Source organism: Camelus bactrianus, chromosome 5 (genome assembly GCF_048773025.1).
Source record: "Camelus bactrianus isolate YW-2024 breed Bactrian camel chromosome 5, ASM4877302v1, whole genome shotgun sequence".
NCBI classification, from domain to species: domain Eukaryota; kingdom Metazoa; phylum Chordata; class Mammalia; order Artiodactyla; family Camelidae; genus Camelus; species Camelus bactrianus.
In genome coordinates, this window is record NC_133543.1 from 54,541,295 (window position 1) to 54,558,821 (window position 17,527).

The 17,527-nt window shown below is 42.8% G+C and overlaps 1 long non-coding RNA gene across 1 annotated transcript in view; it reads right to left on the bottom strand.

Moving 5' to 3' along the window:
• The window catches only part of LOC141577715 (uncharacterized), a 63,773-nt gene extending 46,674 nt beyond the window's left edge, over nt 1–17,099 (bottom strand). Inside the window, exon 1 of the long non-coding RNA XR_012507040.1 lies at nt 16,936–17,099. This is a non-coding gene — a long non-coding RNA (uncharacterized LOC141577715). The remainder of the gene's footprint in view (nt 1–16,935) is intronic.
• Between the last annotated feature and the right edge of the window lie 428 nt (nt 17,100–17,527).

Here is a 17,527-nt window from a genome sequence, read left to right on the forward strand (position 1 = left end):
TTGTGTTGACACTTGAACTCTGAACTGCGGCCTCGGTGAAGGCAGCGACTACGTCCGTTTACTCACTGCTGCAGGGCCGGGGCCCAGCTCAATGTCTGGCACACAAGAGGTGTAAACAAATGTTTGTTGAGTCATTAAATGAATCTGTAGCATTTCAAGGGAAACTCTCAGTGAAGAGAGATCTAAGCCGGCAGGACAGGTGTGAAAAGGGTATCAGAGATACTACCCCTCAAGACAAAAAAAGAGAGACAAAAAAAAAAAAAAAAAGACATTAGTTTTGCTGGATTTTTTTTTTTTTTTAATATATTCACTGTTTTGGGCAGTGAGATGGAGCAGAAGCTAAAGCAGGGGCAGCCTGGGGATGAGTGTGATGTAGAGTGTGCGAATGAAAAGAAATGAAGAGTTTAGAAATGGCCAAAATAAGGGCCAAGCAGCCACTGATTCTCCCTTAGCAACGTGACCACCCTCCTGCCTTCAAGTCGGGCCACATCTAAAACACTCCAGGGAGTCAGAGCTTTGGTTTGAAAGAGAGCCAGAGAGGGGACCCCAGGAGTCACCACGGCCCCCAGTAAGCCCCGACCAGCAGCATACTAGCATGCGTAGAGGTGCAGGGCCTTCAGGTTCAAATGCAATCAGACTCAGAAAGTGTCTGTGTAGGAGCACCTCCTCTGCCATGGAGTAGCTGGAATCCAAATTCAAGAGCAGGTGGCCTGCCTCTCTTCAGCTCTACCACAGAGTTCTTTTGTGTGTATATGTCAAGCTATCTGCTATTAGAAAACCCATAGAGATACTCTAAATTCATTCTTCTTCAAAAGTAGATGTAGCCTCTTGCTAAGAATCATTTGAGCATGAAATGTTTTTTCTGTCTAGTTTAAGCTGCTTCTGCGAGTCACCAAAGTTGGAGTGGGCTGGCAAGCATGTCAAAATGAACCCTCCCACCCACACTGAACAGGCCAGCAAAAATGCCCCGAGAGAGAGCAACCGCCTATTCCACATGATGGAGAGGTGCTCTGTCCAGCAGAAAATGGACAGGGATGAGAGGAAGTGGAACTCCCATCAGCAAACAATGAGTGTTTGCAGAACGAAAGCTGCCCTCATTGTCTAATGGAACAGGCACACCCGCTAGGGGAACACCTTCAAAAGTAAGTGATAAATATCTCAAACTCGTGTGTTGTGTTTTTAAGATGAATACAAAAGTACCGTTGATGCAGGTTGAGTATAATTTATTTTACTCCCTTTTTTTAACCCCGAAATTATATCCCTATAAGGCTTTTGATACCAAAAAATGACATCTGGGGGAGATTTGAAGACTGAGTGGAGAGAGTTTTCTGTTAGGAGACTGAACCCCTAAATTTTTACATTCTCTTTGAATGCAGTCACTTACCTGATCCTGGAAGACCCAGACACTTGCAAATGCAAAACAGTTTTCATACAGTGCGGGAGGAGAGTCTGGGGGAGTATTCTGGGCTGTCAGGAGACAATCCAGTAATGAGCACAAAGTCTTCAATAAAGACAAACAATAAAAGGGCTGTATTGAAATTGCTGCAGCCTTGCATAATAGCTGAGCTGCAAAGATACTGCAGAAATGGTAATGAGTACAACAATGCTCTGAACTTAGACTGTTTGTATTTAAAAGATTTTAATTAACCAGAAAATGAGCATTAATCCCGGCAACTTGAAAAATAACAACATGCCATCTTCTTGCTACAAGCAAAAAGGTAAGAAAGAGAACAAGAAAATGTTATCTGGGGAAAGGAGCCCTTTGAAAAAAACAATTCAGAGCACTAGCTAGAATATATAGCATGTCCACTTCTAAATGGTCAATTTACAATGGCTTGTTAAATTCTGAAATTCCGACCCTTAAATTCTTGGAAATCCAGTTATAGCCCACGCTCTGGTTTTACAGGTAAATACACTGAATGAAATTTTCAGTCATCTAGGATTTATTTTCTGAAAAATGCACTCTTTGTTGGGAAATCCAACGAGCCAATAAGCATCAAGCACCTGCAGCCTCTCCCAAAATATCAAAATATTGGGCAAACACTAAATAGATGTGAAAGGAGAGCCATTTACCTATAAAGGTCTCTGCAAAGGACATGCTACCACACCAAGTTCCCCACTGCTGCTCAAAAAAAATAGTTATAATTCTTATCCACTACATGAGCTATATTTTCCAATGGAAGAGTGCCTGGGTTTACTATATGAATAACAGAAGCAGACCTCAAAATAAGAAATAGATTGTCATAAATCTTCCTGTGAGCAACCAAGCACCTACAAAATGCAGGCACTGAAAAGACAAACTTCTCTTATAAGAAATTCTCCAAAATTCTTGGATTTACACTAAGGATACAGATTTGAAAGCTATATGGTGGTAATGTCTATTGTCATTGACAATCACGTGAAAACCAGCGTTACGATCATAGAGCCTCAAACTCAGCACATCCAACATTTCACTTTGCAGCCTGCACCTTGTCCTCAGCTCCTTCCCGTGGGCAATGCACTGTGGTCCCCATGGCCTTCCAAGATGGAAATCCCAAAGTTATCTTAGACTCGCTCACAAAATCTGGTCAATTCTACTTCAGAAATGTTCCTTAAGTCTACTCTTTTCCACCTATCCCTCAGTTAAGGCATTCAATCCTTCTCTTATTTGCAAAAATTCCAATAATCCTCAAGTTCTTCCTCTGTCTTGATTCCGTTTGTCTCCAGTCTTTTCCTTCTAAGAAATAATGAATAAAATTCTCACGCTTAAAAATGTCCTTTGTCCACCTAAGTCCACGCCACTCACCAAGCCCTTTACAATCTTGCCCTACTTTTATCTCCTGCCCTTACTGGAAATAATCCATGTTTGGGACACATTGAATTTCTTAATATGTCTCATGTCCACCATGTTCTTTCACAACTTCAATCATTGTACAAGATTTTGGGGGGTAAAATTGTCCTTTGGCCATGCAAAAGAGGGCCTCCTGCCCAGGTACCAGTGCTTTAGGGGGCTCCTGCTCTGACCCTCCTCTGGCCATCCTTCTTCACCAGGTAGACAGTTTGTGGAACCCAGCTCACATGCTGCCCCGAGGCCACACTTCCCCTTCTAGACCTCACTCCTGGTGACCAGAGTAGCCTGTCCAAAGGACCCAAGCCTGCTTCTGGGGTCTGCGTGGGCCTCTTCCCACGTGCATCCTCCAGAGGGCAGCACATACCACCAGCCTGACCACTCCTAGGCCCGAGGATGCCCATGAAGCAGCTGCTTGCAGAGGGGCTGGGTTAAACCAAAGTGTCCACATGTGGCACATGGGGCCTTTGTGATACAAGATAGAGCTGGATGGTGGGGAAAGAAGGAAAAGTGCTCCCAGGAAGGAGCACTAGGGGCCAGGGGCCAGCTCACTCTATGTCATTATATTCCAGCATGGTACTCCTAAGAGTTGTAGGATCCAAAATCTGAATTTGGTCTTCCAGGTCATTGTCAGAGTAAATTTGTCACGGTAGTGGAGTAGATTTTTTTTTTAACGGTTTACTATCTTGGTTTATAACTTTTAAATATTCAAATACATGGCATTTGGGCCTCTTTCTGCACTCATGTTCTGGGCCGTGTGGCAAACATTAGGGGCAGATCTGCTTTTCTGTCCTGTTATGACCTTCCTTCTCATGTCTGCCTGGTGAACTGTTATTCATTCTTCAAGATCCATTGCATATATCACCTCTTCAAGGAAGTCTTTCTGTCTCTTTCTAAGACAGAGTTGATCACTGATTTAATTGGGACCTTTGATGGCAAATAGTGAATAACATTATTTAGAGCTATACATACAGAAAGTAGAGGAAAAAAAAGGTAGGTGAACTTCTTTTCCCTCTCCTTCTCTTCAGTGAAGTTAGGGGAACTGGAATGCAGCTGTACTTAGGCCTGGGGCCAGGAAGCAGGGTGCAATCAGGTCCTGCGGTGGCATGCCCAGCCATCTTCTGCCAACTTTATCTGCCATTCATCCACGTGGGGGAATATGCCATGCCACACTTCAGAAAATGAAAATAAGGTTGCTAGATGATTTGTTTTCCTTTCAAAAATGTATACTTATAAGGTTTGTGAGTTGTCTCTTTCAGAAATTTTGATATTTCTTCCATTCTAAAGGCCAGCCCCAAGAGAGGCTAATTTCATAACCCCAATTCCAAATTCCCAGGGAAGGGACTCTGATATAATGACAGGAACAACAGATACCATATCCTTTAGAGGCAGGATACCTTGAGATATTAACCCCCTCTTGTACCCTGGTCTTTCCTTTACTCAGTCTGGAGCATTCACTGCCTTGGAGACTGGGCGGGCAGGGAGAAAAAGGGCCGCTGAGTTTCAAAAGCCTTGGCTTTCACTGCAAACAGCCGAGCTGCTGAGGCGACCCTGGACCTGATGAATGTGTGACAATGTAGAACAAGGCCCTGTGCACTCCTGGACACAAACACCCCTGGGAGAGTGAGGTCTGGCCACTCCCTTTGGCACACCCTTCTCTAGGCTGAGCCTCATGGAAAGCGCAGAAGAACAGAAACCACAACAGTTCAGAGAAGGACCTAGAGCAGGCAGGACCCGAGTCCCATTCCAAAGTGGAGCCCTTAGCGGTGGTGAGACCCAGAGTCGCCCACCTCGAGGGGGTCAGGGTGTGGGAGAAGGAGAGCAGAAATGGTGGGGTGGTGTGGCTAGGCAGATGGACCTGGGGGAGCTGCACTGGGCACCATGGGAGCAGTGGTTGACTTCCTGTGTGCCAGAGGGAGGGTCCCTGGAGGGGCCTAGAAAGCCCCCTGGTGTGAAGGGGGCATTAACAAGGCTGATCCAGAGGCAACTGGCAAGAACTGACACAGTCTTGGGTGGCGACCAAGAAAAGAAGGAAGCAGCCAAGGACCATCTGCTTATGTAAGGTACTATGTAGGAAACTCATCCTCGAGGGAAGGGGAGGAACCCTGACATGACTGCCACATGGGCAAGTGGAGGTCTGACAGACAGAACCATGTTTTAGGATTAATATTTTGAAAATAAAATTTTTTTTCTTGACTGTGATATATTCCCTTGCCAAGCTGCCCCAGAAAAATAAAAGCAATGCATGCCTTTGAATTTGCATTTTTCCCACCAACTTAAACAAACCTGTATTCTCCAGGGGATTTCAACCATAATGAGGAGCAGCCCTTGCCCCAAAAAGTTAAGCCTTCGAGCTCACTAAGTAGCAGACTGCCTACTGTAGGGAGAGCTAACGGGCACCTGACGGGGAGCCTGAAGAGCTCTGAGCTCTGCCGTGGACTCAGTGCGGCAAGGAGGAGCCGGACGGTGTCCAGGGCCGCTCTGTGGAACTGGTAACTGTCCTTTAGCATCAAGTCCTGAACAGAATCGGCTAAACAAACCTCAGGGACATCTTACAGACTTGCAAAACATCCCAGAACATGAAAATTAGTGTTCAGATAACCTAGGTTTTTCTTTCAAATTATATTTAAAAAAAAAATCTGAGGATTTCTTTCCCGCTGTTTTTCATTTGCAGCAGTTACTGTATGTGAATCAACGCTTTTTAAAAAATCAGGTAGATTACTGGTTATGAAGGGTCTCTCTGCTCATAAACTTTGTCATTGCCACGCTTGCATCAAAGAACACCTGAAGTCACTATTTCATTAAACAAATTATATTATCAGATTGTCTAAGTTGCTGAAGACGTCCAGGGTATTCCTATTGTCTGCCATGATTTCTGCGGATTGGACTGCAAGTGGTAAACCATGCTACCTCTGCTCTGAGCTCCACCAGCAAAGGGCTTCCAGCTCCAGCAGAGCGGACTTTTGTTTTGTTTTGTTTTTCTAGTTCAGTGAGAACTTAATAATTTTTTTTTCTTGCCTTTGAAGACTTCAGGAAAGAAAGGGTCACTGCTCCACATGAGGGACAAATTGGTACCGTCATCCAAGAGGGCAGGAGAGGAACTGTGCTGTGCCGGAGGGATCTGACAGCCTGGGACGTGAGCATGAAAGCACACTCAGCTCTTCCATGCACCACTCTCTCTCCAGGCTTCCTGGAAGGGCAGCCACTGTCAGTTAACACAACAGCCGTGAGCATCGGCAGAACAATAGATTTTGATTAGAAAAGCACTAATGCCAGATCTATTTGTTAATTGTAGACTCTTAACAATTTCTGTCAAATGTGGGATTCTTTTTTAAATTTCAGAGACGTAATCACAGCCTCCTGAAATTCGGTGCGAACCCTATCCTTTCAGGCTTTTGTTTGCCTAATGTGTCGAGGGTTGGGGAGGGGGGGCACGGTGAGAGGGACATAATAGAGTAGTTCTCTTTCCAAGGGCACTTGAGAAAGCGTGTTGAGCTTACAGTTTTAATCATGAAGGACTAAAGATAACCAGCTGAAAAGTTTTTGAACAAGATGTTTACATTTTCCATTTAAGCACTGGAATTAAGAGAGCACATCACAAAACACATGCAGAAGCCATGATTTTAATTCATCCACATGAAATCTGAGTGTTTACTTAGTGTCTCAGAATTTTCACATACTTATTGCCTCGTGCTGAAATGAAGAAAGGCTAAGAAAGCCACCCAAATGAAGAGAAAATAAGGAAAATAAAAACCATGAGAGAAAAGAATTCTTTGGAGAGGTTGCGTGGGGGTGATCTACTCTGAGAAAACAAGAAAATTAAACTAAATAGCAATTTTATAATCTATCATAAAACAAGAACACTGAACAGAGAGTACAGTGGGGTGCAGGAGAATCATTCTGATTTACCACCATTTGGGGGTGGGGATTATCTCATCTCAATCTGTGGCTTAAGAACATGCCGAGTCAAACATGTCCAGGCGTATCTGACAAATAGCTGGGGCAGGCCTGCCTGAAATTTCTTTGCCTAAGAAGCAAGGAGGGGAGTATCCTGGATAACACTTCATCCTTAGGGAAGGGAGCAGGACCCTGTGAACCCCCCTCCCCCACCCCCCTGTTTATAGAAAAGCTGAAGTCTCCCAGGCCTCCCTGAGTCAGAGAAGAGCAGGCTCAAGCACTTGATTAGGACAAGCCTGCAGGCACTGCGGGATGACGATGACTCTGACCACCTATCTCAATGATTAACTGAGATTACTCCCCCATTTCCCTTTAAAACTTTCATGGCTGAACAGAATCTTCGGAGATGTTTTTATGGGGGTGATGCTGGATCCACCAGATTGCAACCATTCTGGTTAAAAGCAACTTTCCTTTTTGTTATCAAGGCTGTTGCCCCCAGAATCATAACCCTGCTCCTCCCTCAAAATAGAAACCAATGACTCTTATCTAAGTCTCAAGAGGCAGCTGCAGAGAAGAAATAAAAACTGGTTAGAAACTAAGAACTCAAAGATGGTGGAGGATTTGACTTCCAGTGGACCTTGAGCCTCATTATATGCTCATTGTAATGTATTAGCATGCTAAATGACACACCCACCAGCGCCATGACAGCTGATGATTACCATGACAACAACTGGAAAAGCCCATACAAGGACTGAAAAGCTCGTACAAGGACTGATTGGCTCCATCACACCCGGAAGGAGGGCATGATGGCAGAAGCCTCCCATAAAAGTGCACATGGCTCGACCCGGACCAGAGCTGTCTCTACTGGCCGTGTTGGCTGAAGGCTCCCCGCCCAAGTGCCTTTTCCTTGCTGGAGTGCTTTTTCTTCCCTTATCCCTGCCTGAGCACTTTCCTTCCATTTCCCCTTCTGAGCAATAAAGTGGCTGTTCACTTCGTCCCTCTGCCTCTGCTTTGTGAATTCTTTCACAGCCAGCAGCAAGGACCCACACTTTGGTGGGCTCCCTAAGTTAGGGGTTCCTCCATCCACTAACTCTTAGGGGAGGATCCAACCCACTGAGCTTGACTCAGTGATAAACAGGGAGGGGATGTGAAAATGAACACAGCTCTACATCTGCTAGTTGGATTTGTCTCCTACTCTAGCCCCACATTTGACTCATTGTTGGGTCCTAATAGGGCACAAGGCAGAAGGAAGCATGAGATGTTTACAAAGAACTTCTACAGGAAAATATATGTAAGCACATGTGGCACAAGCAACTCTGCTTGGGGATCCCTCCTGAGCAAACACAAGAGAGGTCTCCTTCCTGTCTTGCCACCTGAACACCAAGCACCTTTGCTATTCTATAGTTACCTGGTGCTCCCATTGGGGTGGACACTCATTGCCTAGAGACACCCAGTGAAGGGAGGCCCTGCCCAGACTAGCTTCAGAGCACTTGTAAAGACACCCCTGGGGGACGCTCAAAAACACCCGGTGGGGAATATCATTTGTAGGAGATGGAGGGCAGACTGAGAGAAGGGAATCAAAACCCAATGAAATATATATTATATACTCCAGGCTGCCTCTTTTGTTGTCTATGATGTTTAGGTAGGTTAACTGGTGCCATCATTCTAACATCTTGTTATACCTCAAAGCCTTCAATGACTCAATGCTGATTAAGGATAAAATTCTGACTGTAAACACTGATTTAATGGCGTACTACAGTATTTGAATTTGGGGCACAGAGCTTTCTTCAATTATGTATTTTTAAAATTTACTTATTATTTTTTACTTACTTATTTATTTTTTTAACCAAGGTACTAGGGATTGAACTGGGGGCCTTGTGTGTATTAAGCATGTACTCTACCACTGAGCTGTTACCCTCCCTCCCTCAATTATGTATTTTGATGCTGCTAACTATGAAACAGCCTGAACAAATACAGCTTTAAATGCACTTAAAAATTGTTTTTGTTTGTATTCAGTTTGGGGGAGTTATTTTTTCATTCCATGCCAGTTATTTATTGCTGCATAACAAATCACTCCAAAACTTAGTGGATTAGACTACATAAGTATTGAAATGTCTAAAATTTTAAAACTGACTATACTAAGTGTTGATAAGGCATTGGAGCAATTAGAATTCCCACACACTGCTACTGGGAATGTAAAATGGTGTAGTCACTTTGAAACGCAGTAGAAAGCAGTTGGCAGCTCCTTAAAGTATTAAATATACAGTACCATGTGATCCAGTGATCCAGCCATCCTATTCCTACATATTTACTCAAGAGAAATGAAACCATATAGCCATACAAAGAACTATGAATATTCATAGTGAGACTATTTTTTGTCAGCAAAAACTGGAAACAATGGAAATGTCCAACCACAAGTGAATGGATAAACAAATTGTGGTATAACCATTCAACAGATTACTACTCAAGCAATAAAAATAAAAAGGAATGAACTACTATACACCCAATAACATGAATTCATTTCAAAATAATAATGCCAAGTGAATTAAGCCAGACAAAAAATACATACTATATGAGTCCATGTGTAAAATTTCAGAAAACACAAACTAGCCTATAGTGACGGGAAGCAGATCAGTGGTTGATGGTTGGGAGAGGAGAGCAGAGGGAGAGATTATGAAGGAGCACCAAAAAACTTACAGGAGTAATAGATATGTTCATTATCTTTATTGTAGTGAGGGCTTTACAGGTATACACATGTCAAAACTTGTCAAATTGGACACTTTAAATATGTATAGTTTATTATACATCAACTCTGCCTGAATGAAAAAAATTAAATTTTGAAAAACAATGTCAAAAGTAAAGCTAAATAAAATGATTTCACTTGCTCAAGGATTAACAAATTGCACAGGGCTTCATGTGGAAGACTCATCTCTGCTCCATGTGGCACCAGCTGTGAGAACTCAATTGGCTGAAGGATCAGGTCCCAAGATGGTTCACTCACATGGTGACAAGCTGGCACTGACTGTCAACTGGGAGCTCAGTCTCAGCTGAGCACTGGAGGCTTTTGTTCCTCTCCATCTGAACCATTAAAAGTGACCTGAGCATCCTACCAAGTGACTGGGTTCAAAAGGCAAGTGTCTTGAGAGAGAGCCAGGCAGAATCTGCATAAACTTTTATGGCTTGGAAATCGTATCGTCACTTCCACCAAACCCTAGTAACTAAAGCAGTCCCAAAGGTACACTCAGGTTCAAAAATGGGAAAATAGACTCCACCTCTTGATGAGGAGTAGCAAATTCTGGTAGAGCATGTGGAACGGGAAGTATTGTTGAAGCCATTTTTTGGAAAATATGATCGGCGATAGTCCAATCTCTGGTCCAATAATTCACATTTTTCACACATGCAAAATGTACTCTCTCCTTCTCCAAGACCCTCAAAGTCTTATCCCATGACAATATTGGGCTCAGACCTGAGATCCAGATCAAGCCTGTGCCTAATATTGAGGTCATCATCTAAAGCAAATCCCATGGAAAACAGTTTCTTAAGAAGTTAAGATTCTTCTAAAGTTAAACATACACCTACTATATAAGGCAGTCATTCCACTCCTAGATTTGTACCCAAGAGAAATGAAAGCACATGGCCAAAGAGAGGAAGTTCTTTGGATGAAGTTCATCACATACAGCATCTCATCTTAGAACCCGTGAACTTCAGATAAAGTTATTTACCTCTTACACACCTAACATACAATAGTAGGACAGATATATAACTCCTATAAACACTTTTGTTCAAAAAGAAAGAAAACGGAGGCACAAGGGAGTCATTGCTCCAAAGAAATTCTGAAATCCAACTGGTCACATTTTGTCAGTCCCTTGATCAGGGTTCAATGCTACTGCTTGTGTAAAATTTACTATAGCTCTTAACTCTACGCTTTGAGCTCTTGATTCTATTATCCGAATTATCCTTACTTTTCAATAAAATATAGCCAACATTTGTTTAAAAATATTTTCTGCCGGCTTTTCTTTTGTCTTGTGACTTTGGTTATTGCATTTTCTGTCAGGCAATTTTTCCTTTTCAGCAATGCAGTCAATTTCACCCATGTTTTCTCTTGATTACAAAGAGAAACAAATCATTTTAACTGTAAATAAATAGGATAACATGACTACATAGAAAAAAACCAGGTAAACCCAGTATCTGGCTACACATCTTTAGTAGAATGAATTGTTGTCAGTGGTACTGGTGCGTTAATTCTGAGATGACTTCATATGCATACCATGGGAAAGAGCAAATGAAGTACCGTGTTTAAGTGATTCAAACCAGTTCAAAATGACAACATCAGTCTCAAGCATGCACCACCTCTCTCTCACTTCCTGCCTCAGGACTTCTCTTTTGCTGTGACATGGAATGCCTGTGGGAGCCCACATGATACTCAAACACTGTAACTCAGGGCAGCGGGTAAGTTAACACCCCCTAAGTAATCTAAATCAATTGGGGCAGGAGCTGATAGATAAGTGCTTTTCCCTTTTGTCTCTTGGACAAACAACTCTTAAGGCAGATTTTGTACACTACTCAAAAGATCTTGCAAAATCAAGCACCAATCACCTGTAGAGATGACTAACTCAATAATATATTTGTTTGGGTTTGAAGGGTTTCTCTCCTTCTCTCTTTTACTCTCTCTCATTCCTCACTCTTGCTCCCTAGGACTTTTTCCCAAACAGACCACCTGCCTGCCAGCCTTTGTCTCAGGCTCTGCTTTGGGGAGGACCCAGGATAGGACTCTGCCCCTGGAATAGCTGAATTATTTAACTTATGCTGGGAGCCACTGAACTCCAAATGTTTTACTATGTTAGAAAAACAAACCTTAATTTGTTTGCTGTTACTTGCAGCTGAAAGCATTCCTCACTAATACAGGTACACTAGGGAAGCTGGAAGCATGGAGAAGGACCAAAAAGCAAAGGGCTCCATGTGGCAGACTGAAATGTTAGTTCTTTATTCTCTGGAATGAATCCAACATTTCTTGCCCGGGTGACTGGTTGGACAGTTTGAGCATCCACTAGTGCAGAGGGAGGTACAGATGGTGAGACGGGGAACTCATTAACTTGGATTGAGACATGTTAAATTTGCAATGCCTCTACACTGTGGCAGAGCTAAACCTAGTGAGGCTCAGGCAAAGCCATCAGTGAAGAAAGTTTTATATTTCTGAAGCTATTCACTTTTGTCTTTTTGCCAAACCTAGTTCCAATTTTTTGTTCCTGTCAAGTTCTCTACTGCCTAGACTTTTTTTTATAATGGTGCAAAGCTATTTTATTATTAATCACTACCTATTAGAAATCTACTTCTACAACAGCTTTATGTTGCTTCCAAAAAGCCATATGAATCACCACTACAGTTTACTTCAAAGTTCAGAGAGATATAATCAACTTTTAAAAATCAGGATATTGCTGAATTCTCATTGGCTGAATTCACATATGGTCCAATTGGCAAAAACATTCATCAAAAGCATGCATTCAGTAGGCTTTAGATTTTGATAAACACTCTTTAGTGATGCTGAATCACATACACATACACACAATAGCACATATTTTAATTTGATGCAGGTGAAATATATAAAAATACTCAGTTCAGTTGATTTTGTAAATAAAAAACCCCAAGTACATTCTCTCTACAAATAGCTAAAGTGTGATGATTTATGCTTTACGCAAACTTTTCTTACAGGACTGGAGTGAGGATGTATTGCTGTTTTGCCCTCTTCTTTTAGGATGTTTATTTTGGTGCAGAGCAGGGTCTGCTACTTTATCAAGACCTTGACAGCACCTGATTCACCAGTGGTAGGACATCTGTAGGGAGCTGGGCTTCAGGAGAGAATTCTGGGCTAGAGATAGATACGGGGTCACCAGTGGTGGCTGAACTTGGCTACAAGTAGAACGATGAGGAAAAGGACCCACAACAGAACTAAGAAACTGCATCTCAAAACTGAAAGAACAAGCAAACAAATACACTAAGGAGACTCAAAGTGTCAGAGGTTGGAAGAGAGTCATAAGGGAATGTTGTCACCAAGCCAACGAGGTAACTGACACTCCTAGGGGAAGAAATGCATGAGGCCTCAGAAAGATCAAATGGCCATTAAAGCCTGCATTTGGTGGCATGGCTCCAGTGGAGTCCACGATGGTGTGGAACCTGGGTTTCAGAGGGCTGAGGAGCAGATGGCAGGTGAGGAAGTGGAGACAGTGCTGATTACTCTTTCAGAAATACTGTCTGGGAAAGGGGCAGAGAGGAAATGGGAACTAGATGAGAGCACGGAGACAAAGAGATCATTAAGTCGGGAGAAGCCAACAATTAAAGGTGAAAGGAACAGAATTATTAGAGAAGAGAGAATTTGAAAACATGGTGAACAGGATAAAGAGGCGTGGTGGAGTCCCTCCGAACAGAGGCCTCAGCTGTGGCCGGGGGAGGGACACCTCCCCGCTCCCTGAGACCACAGGGAAGGAGAGGAGAGCGGTTATGCATCTGCAAGGAGGGCCGTGGTGGATTCGGCAGGTCCTCATCTGACTGCCTCTCTTTTCCCCCGATGTGGGAGTAGTCACCACCAAACTCACCTGTTAGCCTCACTCCCACCTGAGGGAGGGGGCTTCATGTCTGCCCAGGCGGACAAAAAAGATCCCTGATTCCTCAGGGGAAAGCCCTACCTACTTACAGAAATGAAGGGAGCAGAGGTGAGCCTGAGCTCTGCACCAGACTCATCTTTGGCCCCAACTTGGTTCTCTTGTGAGGAGATAAAAGAGTCAAAAACCAATTAAAATCCAAAGCAGGGATAGCATGGACACATTGTTTGAGGAAGGCGAGCAAAGAGCTGTATGTGTGTGTGTGCACATGTGCGTGTGTGTATGCTTGGAAAGGCTTCTGAAGAGGACCTCAAAGGAACTGAAGGATTTTGATGTGTATAGCTGGACAGAAGGTAGTGATGGACAGAGAAGGTCAAAGGACATTCAGGTCAGTTGATCTGGTATAAACGAGTACACGCTGAGGTGGTTCAGACTGCAGTATGTCACGTAAGCGCAAGACCCTTAGGCTGCAAGCACACTGGTGTGATCGTTAAGCCACTGGAGTTAGACTGTCTGAGGTCAGTTCTGGGCTCCACCTTCTAGCCAGCATAAGCAGGTAGAAGCAGAGTCGGTAATAGTAACCTCCAACCTCCCAGGAATCTTGTTATGACCCTATTACATAATGCATTTAAGCACTAAACAACAGTAAGTGCTTAATAAGTGTTCCTTGTTACACTGCAGGTTGGGCACTGTATATTGGGCTTCAGAATCTGTACTTAATATACTGGGTAAAGAGACTCCCTAAGGGCTTCTGAGTTTAGGAAATACATACATGGGGCTGTGGCCAGGGAAGACTTGCCTGGCAGAAGGGTGCAAAATGTGTTGGATAGGGCGAGAGAGGAAGTGGTGGGGGAGTTAAATCACCCTTCAATAGACTAGCCAGGGGGCAGCGAGACTTGTGCTCTTTGCCTAGTGTTTTATGTACAACTCAGACTGAGCTCTCTGTTCATAAATTTTGGTTTACAAGGTTGAAATTAAGAGAGATATAGGTTCATACTGGTCAAAACCACTGTAGAATAGTAAAAAGCAGACTAGAATTACTATTAATGCGACAGCAGAAGGAGGCTCCAATAAGGCAGAATTAGGGAGAAAAGGAGAGGGGGGAGGCAAAAGGGGAGGAGGGAGAGAGGACAGGAGGAAGAACGCTTTTTCTAAGTCACTAGGTTTTCCACTGCCAGCCCCTCCCACCTGGACCGAGGCGATCCAATCTTAACCCATAAAAAAGCAAGAGCCCTGTGCCTACGTACAGAATGATGATTTAAGGAAGTTTTGTCTCCACCTTCACTTTGGGGAGCTGTGACTGGGAATAAAATGAGGACCCCAACAATGAAACAGCACCAAAACACGCTCATCTCTAACAGAATGTTTCACTTACTCCTCTTTGCAGAGGGGAAAGGCAAGGTAGTTAACATTTTGAGAGTAGCTCTCATATACTTTACTGTCATTACCCAACGTAATCCTCTGAACAACTTTGTTAAGAAAACTTTTTTCAACTCACCATTTTCCAATGAAAAGCCAGAGAATCCAAAAGATAATACAATTAAGATATTGAGCATTTAATGTGTGTAAAGAACTGTTCTAATTCTATTTTTTCATTTAATCCTCACGATAATCCTATGAAGTGGCACTATTATTATGTCCATTTTCCGTATGAGAAAGCTGAGGTAGATAAAGGGAAAGCAACTCACCCAAGGTTTTAAGGTTAAGTTATGGAGTTAGGATTTGTACCTCAGCAGTCTGGCCACAAAGCCAATGCTTTCACTTCTTCCCTTTAAAGGGGGGTCAGACACAGGATTCAACTTGGAGGGGCCCCCACTGACAAAACTTGGGACAACTGGGCATCAAAATAAATGATAGCAAAGGATTATAACCTACTGAATAAAACTGGGATCTGTGAATCCATACAAATTAGAGAAAAAGAGAAGAGAGAGACGGATGGATGAACAGGTGAATATAGGGGAAAGCGCTTTAATATATATTATGATATATATTATATTATATTATATTATATTATATTATATTATATTATATTATATTATATTATATTAGAAAGCCAAGTATACAGGGAACGACAGAAATGTCACCATTTGGCAACTACCAAAGTAATGATTATTTTAGGTAAAAATCATAAACAGATGCTAAAACTCATGGGTGAAAGTTTGACGAGTATCAGGGTGTTTAGACAGTCTCAAAGCATACTACCATAATACTAATTACAAAGAGAAAAATATTACATTTGCAGTAGAGAAATCCTAGCAGCTAGCATCCTAACAAATGCTCAAAATTAGTATCAGCAGTAACGGGACAAACGGACATCACGTGGCTCCTTATGTAATTCACTGAAAAGAACACAGCACCATTTCCTTTATATTCCTGCCCAAAATTCATAACCTGAATTGAATCATGAGGAAACGTCAGACAAACCCAAACTGAGGCATAGTTTATAAAATAAACTGTCTGTACTCCTCAAAAATATCAATGTCATGAAAGACAGAGGAACAGTTTTGGATTTAAAAAGACTAAAGAGACATGACAATGAATACAACGCGTGGGCCAAAATTTTCTTTTGCTCGAAAGGACGCTGGGACAAATGGCATAATCTACACATTTAACAGATGAGATAATAGCATTATAACAATATTAATTTCCTGACTTTGATAATTACAAAGAGGTTAGGTAAGAGAATGTCCTTGTTTTTAGGAAACACACTAAAGTGTGTAGGAGTAAAGGAGCGTGTGTGTGTGTGTTTGTGTGTAGATAACGAGGGAGGGAAGGAAAGTTCAAATGTGGTAAAACTATAAGCATTTGGGAAATCTGGGTCAAAAATAAATGAGAATTCTTTATATTATTCCTGTAACTTTTCTGTAGGTTTGAAATTATGTCAAAATAAAAAAGAAGACGGTAAGAAAAAGGTATCAAAGCCAGGATCCAAATTCAGACCCTCTGTGTCAGAGAGCTCCTTCTGCCACAAATGACAGAAAATCCAATTCAAACAGGCTCAAGCAAAGTAAATAAACCCAATTTTATAGGTCTATGTAGCTGATGAGTCCCAGAGAAGTGATGGCCTCAGCATGGCTTGTGCCAATATTCAAACAGTGCCATCTTCTCCATCTTTCAGCCCAGCCTTCTGTGATGCTGGCTTCATTTTCAGCCTCTCCCAGGTGGACCCTAGCAGTTCCAGGCTCATATCTTCTTGATTCTTCTTCCAGTTGAAAAGAAAAAGGTCTCTCACCAGTACCAGAAAAAGTCTTATTGTATCTCATTGGCTCTGACTGGGTCACACATCTGGTTCCAGAAACCATCTCAGTGCTCAGTTCCTTTGATTTGGTCAGGCTGCATCATAAGCTCATCCCTGCAGCCAGGGATGGAGTCGACTCCATTCAAAGCATATGTACTGAGAGCAGGAACAGGCTTGGTTCCCCCAAGGAAATTAAAGTAACCTTACCACAGGAAGAGCACATGGATTCTGGGAGCCCCAACACTAGGCTCTCACAGACACTATACTGTCTATGGCTGTGTAACAAGCCCCTCCAAAACTCAGTGTTTAAAACAACTGCAATCACTTATTTGCTCACACTTTTGCAATCTGGGTAGGGCTCAGCAGGGATGGCTTACCTTTGCTCCACATGCTGTCAGCTGGGGAGTCTTGAATGGGAATGGAGGGTCCATTTTCAAGATGGCTCCTTCACATGCATGGCCATTTGGTGCTGGATAGCAGCTGGGGCCACAGCTCTCCTCCAGGTGGGCCTCCCACATGTCTGCTTGGGCTCCTCATAGCATGGAGGCTGGGTTTCAAGAGGAATAAACAGAAGTTGTCAGTCATCTGACATACCCTGTTGATTAAAGTAGTCACAGGCCCAGAAGAGATTTAAGGGGATGGAGAAACAGAATCCACCTCTCCTTGGGCAAAATGACAAAGAATTTGCAGCTGTATTTAATCTGCCACAGATATGCTCTGTCTCATTCCATAATCCCACAACTGCCAGAGTGAAAATTAGAGTTCCAGTGTTTTAAAGTTTTGCTCTCATAACTGTGTGTCCTGGGTCCCCACTAAACTCTGAGGAGCCTCTTGCTAAACACTTAAGAGCAAGCTTATCTTCTGGTCACTAAAGCAGGAGATGCAACTCAACTATCTACACAGGTCATGCAGGTAACCTCTACATGCGAAGTGGACAGGGGTGTTGGGAACTTGGACATGTAACAATAC